This window comes from Cygnus atratus, chromosome 8, assembly GCF_013377495.2.
Source record: "Cygnus atratus isolate AKBS03 ecotype Queensland, Australia chromosome 8, CAtr_DNAZoo_HiC_assembly, whole genome shotgun sequence".
Lineage (NCBI taxonomy): Eukaryota > Metazoa > Chordata > Aves > Anseriformes > Anatidae > Cygnus > Cygnus atratus.
Window position 1 is genome coordinate 17,329,696 of NC_066369.1, and position 6,274 is coordinate 17,335,969.

A 6,274-nucleotide genomic window follows, 5' to 3' on the forward strand; every position below is an offset into this window, starting at 1 on the left:
CTGGTGCTAGCTTATCAGTCGTAACATGGATTAATTCTTGGGATGTGTGATGTTGAGTCAGCATATGGGCTGCAGCCAAAACATATGGCACTACCCCCTATTTTGGTAGTAAAAATATGCTGCCATCCACTGGTCTTTTAATATATTGACTATATCCCACGCTTATTCCAACGTTTGCCAACAAGGAATTTTGGTTTCTGCATTGATGACTTACCACGCTATTTTAACAGAGTATTTTAACTATGTCCTTGCCAGCCTCAGAGCTTCTCTACCACTCACCAGAGGGATTGTTCGCTTGGTTTGTTATTTACCAAATATTTCTCTCAGCTTCTCTCCATATTTCTTATCTCAATATGACTACCCAAGGGGTTTCTGACTTTTAACCTACCTCTTCTTTTGATATGTTCCTGCTACTAGCCCAATATGTTCCTAAACAAACTCCTTCCTCCAGCACCAGATCTTTCATTCCTGCACTTGCTTGTCATCCAGTAAAGCAAGGAACTCACTCTTGTGGCAGGCAATAACTACCCTGTGGTAGAAGAGAATGACAGACTAAAGAAATTCTCCTCCAGCATAACTAGGTTTCATGCCTGCAGCCCCAGCTGCCTTCCTACTGTTTCTGTAGCCTCTTGCTGCCTTTTCCTACAGCACTTCTCACTTATTTTCATTAAGGGACCGTAAATGAATTTTTCTTCAGTTTTTCTCCTATATTCTCTACTTGCTGAGTCTCATTCCACATGAGAATCTTGCCTCATAATACAGATATTTATTGTCTTAGCTTAAATCCATGCACAAAGAATAACCCTGTTTCCCTGTATATTGGGAACACATGTAGAGGTTTTCCATTATTCTCTTACTGAGCTGTTGAACCCTGAACCTATTAAATCTGCCAGCCTCTAGCAAGAGCTTAATCACCAGTGCTTCTTGACCTGTTGACTGCATACTTTTGAAGTATCATCTTTACATTCATGCTGTCCTTGTGTTATCCTTTAGGTGATACACAGGTACCCTGGCTCTACAGATGAGTGCTAAGAACATCTAACATTGTGGCAAAATGAGCTGGACTTTGTGTCAAAAGAGGAAGTTGGAATGGGGAATCATTTATTTTGGAAATTCTTAAGTTTCTATTTATCAGTGTGGGTTTTTTCATCCAGTCAGCAGCTGTTAAAATTCAAGAAGCTCAAAAGGTTATTTTGGCTTGTAGCAATTAACTACATAAAATACAAGGCTTAAAGCTCTCATTTAAAAAGGAAGTGATTCATTTTTACTTATAAGCACCCAGTGCTTCATAAAAGACATTCACTCAGATTTATGTAAGAATGATTTAGTCTTATATAACACTCTTATTGTGCCAAATCTTGAATTAATAAAAGGAAGAATAAAAGCAGCAAGTATGCATGACTAAGATGAAACAAAGTGTCCATCTACCCCTCCTATCTTTAGGAGGAAGTAAGACAACTGATCTTGCAGGAGATATCATCGCTTAGAAAAAGTGTTGTACAATCCATTTTGTGCAGAGATACGGTAACGTACATGAATTTGAAGCTTAGCATACAAATTTCTTGAAGGGGTTTCCTGGGTACTTGCTTCTTGTAGCTTTGTCATAGGTTGCTGCAATGTGAACATGAACAGCAGACAAAAATTGGTTTCAGTTCTAAGGGAAACATTCCAACAGATATTAAAACCATGGAAAGCAAATAAGTATTCAACTCGTTCTGTTTTACTGTTTCATCATTAAGATAGAAAAAGAACACATAGCCAACCTGATGAAGAGTGCACAAAAATGGGTTTGTTCAAAAACCCAACCCCCCCCTTTGAGAACATCACTTTTTCCTGAACCTGAGTTTTCAGTAGCGAAGTACATGTTCTATTTCCTTCAACAAGGGAGATTAGACCAAAACTACAACAAAATCTTGCTTGTCACTATGCTTCACTAGCATGGAAGTTGGAATTTTAGAGATGAATCTACTCTCTACCTGTTAAGGCTAACGGGCTCCAATCTAGCTTCAGAGAGTTTCAAGAGTGTATAGGAAGCAACGAGCTACATTCGCTTGTTCTTGCGGTAAGTATAAGGGAGGTTAGACACATTACAAAATTTGTATTTGATAGAGGTGCTTTGAACACTTGACAAAGGAAGTGGACTTAAAAATTTGTCAAATATGCCTGGGAAGGGTCCATCACATGCTAAGATACAGAACACTTGTTAGAAGATAGTTCTATCAAAAACTGCTAAAGACAACACTGTTTTCTGAATTTCTATGTTTTTCCTTAAGCTGTTAACAGTTAAGATCCAACTCAATTATCTTGAACTAAATTTGCTGTCATTTCTAAGAAAAACAGCCTACAGGACAAGATAGTCAAGGAGACGAAGAACAGACAGCCCCGCTGGTACGGTACATTATTGAACAGCTGTGGTTCTCAACAGCAGCTTCCCTCCCAAGTGCACTTATAAAAAGTCTACACAGTTGATAGCTGGAGAATATTCATAGTATATTTTTTTTCCTTATCACTTGTCATGAAGGATGTACAGAAGGAAATAAGTGATGAAATTACTCACCTAGTGAGCTTAGACAGGAGACAAACTACAGAAGCAGAGCATTCATGATTTAAACAGCAACCTTGGCACTAGGCGAACATGGACTGGGTCAACAAGTTCCTGGGTACCTCAGTTATGTTTTAAATGGATTCCTGATGCTGAAAGAGGCTTATCAGCTTTGTTGCTGTCCAAGAAGCAAGGTATTCAACTACGTGTTTCAGTTGCACGTTTGTACACTGAAAGCCTTAACTAAAGCAGTACTTGTGTCCACTAACAGATTAAACAAGACTTCTAAACACTGAGAAATGGAATACGTTTCCCACTACTAAGGCAACCAAAATCAAGAGTTGACTGATTTCCCAATGCATCAACCAGGCACTTCTATTGAGTCATAGTTCATTTTACCTGCTATCGTGCTATGCTGTCAAGCACATTTCTTTCAGAGCTCTTGCAGCAATGCACAGTGGTCGCAGATGACCTAGACAGCCTAATGCATAAGCTCTGAGCAGGCAGTAGCAACATGCCCTCGTGTATTCCTACCAGTAATTTTCCGGTAAATTTCCACCTATTTTCCTTGAAAATACATACCATGCACCACGTCTACCAGTCCAAAGTGGTATTAATGGCATACTAATTGTGCTTCTTTTGAAGTTTCCAGTAACAGTATTTTATCCTGACAGTCTTCGGAGGTTATATATTCCTAACGTAGTTTAATTGTTCTGTAGAAAGGGAATTGAGCCTCGTGCATAGAAGTTCACAGAGCTGCTGGGATGAGCACTCTGGTAAAAGTGGTAAGTTTGAGTAGGTCTTTACACCACGTGAAAGATAGGTTAAAGCACATGTAATTGTGCTTCAGGATGTTTTAGTCTGACTTACTGTACACAAATAAAGCAAGGGAAGACCTGCTGGTTTCAGCATCATTACAAACTATAAATACTACGAAGGGATCTTAAATAACATGGGAGGTGCCAAGCCCATACAATACAGGTGGAAACCACATCTTTGCTACAGCACACTGCAGTTGTGCTTTCAGAGCTGCGTTTTTGCCTCTCTGAGTGTCACCTGCTCACTGCTTTCAGATTGAGATTATGATCAGGTCACTTGACAAAGTTACGTCCTTATCCATTTTGAGAATGCAAAGACACTGTTTGCTCTGAACACCTCCCAGAAGTGACAAAAAAGATAAGAACATTTTATGTTAGAAACGGGGAGGAGGGATAAATAATTTCATAGCGACATTTAATAGTCGGTGTTATGTATTTAGGAGAAACAAGGACGTTAACTGAGGGCAGCATGACAGTAATAACTGAGCAGGAATTTGAACAAGAATGAAGTTTTTTAATAAAAATCAATGGATACTACTTATGAAACTTCATTATCTTTTCTCGTAAACAACTCAGGGTTTCTATTTCTTTAGCTATCCTAAAGAAAAGGGGAGGGGTGGTAAAACCAAGCTAGTAGAATCAAACCACAGAGACTAAGTACTTCTGCTTTGTCTTCATTTTAAGTGCCTGGTTTACTCAGCAGCAGCAGGGAAGTAATCACTCTAGTGAGTCAACAGAGCACACTCAGTTTCTTAGTACACTCTGAGAGTTTCTTAGTTCTCAGTATTCTTCCCAAGATTTTACTCTGGTGAAAACCCAATATAAATCATGCCGGATGGAATGGGAAGGAGTAAATCAATCTTACAGCAAAGCCACAAATTCATCTAAGAATATATTTGCTAGTTTCTGTATAATGGAAGCCCTCAGGAGAGGCTGTGCTGGCATTTGATATACAGGAATAACTAGATAATGGATTTACAGTGCAGAAGTCTTAACATTTCCAAAATAATCCACTAGAGCAGCTTCAAGTTTTTCCTTAACTGTACTTCTAGATGCATCCCTCAGTAAGTTTAATAAAGTTTAATACTATTATTTGCAAGCTTTCAACCCTGAAAAGACACTGGAAGATATTCTCTTGATAACAACCTTTTAAGGTTGGATTTAATTTGGTTAGGTAGAAGCCTGGCTCCCATGCTGAATTTAAAGTGAGATTTTCAGGACAGCATATCGTTTAGTATTTGAGAACAGGGTGCAGCCAGGTGGTTAAGAGATCACGATGTTTTTCCATACTTGGGGCCAGGCTATGGTTAGGAGGGCAATTTGTGTTTTGGTATAGCCTATTTTTTTTAATCCAGTATTAACTTCATGTAATTTCAGTGGAATGATGGCCCAAACCACTGACTAAAGCATTCAGCCCTGAAATATGGGCAAAAAAAAAATTTCCACGTTTTGCTGTCGTAGAATTTATGTAATTTCAAGGCCAAGCATTTATCAAAGCTGTTGCTAGGCTGTAGTCCTTGACTAGGCTATAAATCCCATGGACAAATGCACATTTTTGGGGCAGAAGGATCAACGCAGAACAAGACAGTTAAGATAACTTTTTACTCTGCCTTTCTCAGCGTGCAATGACTTGGTTTCTCCAATACCCACACTTCAGCCTACCCAGCCCAGTTTCTAGAAAGCACTGATCTTCAACGAGGAGAGGCCTTGAGAACAGACATCTTTAACCAGCAGCTCTTCAGTGCTGTTAGGACCCCCTCTGCAGACTGTGTGACTTGTAATGCTGCCAGCTTGTTTTCCCCCTCCTCAGGCTGGCAGAGCACAGCTGTAACACAATGTGACAAACCCTACAATCCCAGCAGCAAGGAATCTGTCACACTCACCTACTCCATAATGACTCAGTCATACATGCCCCAGCATAAGCAGCCACGTCCCCAGAGCAGAGCCTTGCCTCACCAATGCTTTCACCGGATTACCCACACCAGTCCAAGTATCCAGGTTTACGACTTCTCACTTCCAAACCCTGCTGCTCCCCACACCACACACGTACCCTGGAGCCCGGCCATGCTCTGCTCCTGCGGAGAGGAGAATCCCTGCTCGCTGCAACAGCTTGGGCACAGCCAGCGCCACCCAGCTCTGTCCCAAAGGCCACAGAGGGGGCTGTAACAAAGATCCACAGTCTGAATTTCAGTGTGGGGTGGGACAGGCAGACAGGTGCCACCGGCTGTGAGACAGCCCTGGTGACCTCTTGGTCTTGGCCTGGACCTTCACCACCCACAGCAGCCCTTTCCAGCAGGTCCGCGCTTGCACCGGCGCCAGCTACACCTGGAGCCAGGGCCTGTCTGAGCAGCAAGTCTCTATGTACAGAAAGCACAAACCAAAGCAAAGGGTTTAATTCTCAGTCCTGGGTGCAAAGATCTGCGATTTCCTGAAGGAATGTACATCCCTGGAACAGATCAGCCTGTGCCAAGAAATAAAACTCACAGCTTATTTTTGCATCACCAGAACAAAAGGCAGACCCTGCCATCAGGCCAGGCAGGTATTGCTGTGAAACAAGCAGCGCAGGACATCTGACAGCCACAAAACCTAGATGTGTGTACACACAAACAGATCAACTTCAGCCCACAGGTGTCTCCACACCCTTCCAAGGGCCTTCTCTGGAGCCACCAGGGGGTGGCTGCCTGTACAACTGATCACCACACCACCATGTCTCCAAGGCACCACACAGAGAGATTAATGCCAAGCTGGTGCTAAGGCATTTTCCTTCAGTGATCTGAGAGGCAGGATCGTGTGAGGAAATGGGTGTAAGACTTGGCTTTCCATACCTTTTCTATTTAAAAGAAATGCAGCAACAAAGCAAGCCTAAAACAACGTTCCGTTTGCTTGCCCAAGCTTCAGAGCTCTGTATGACTGC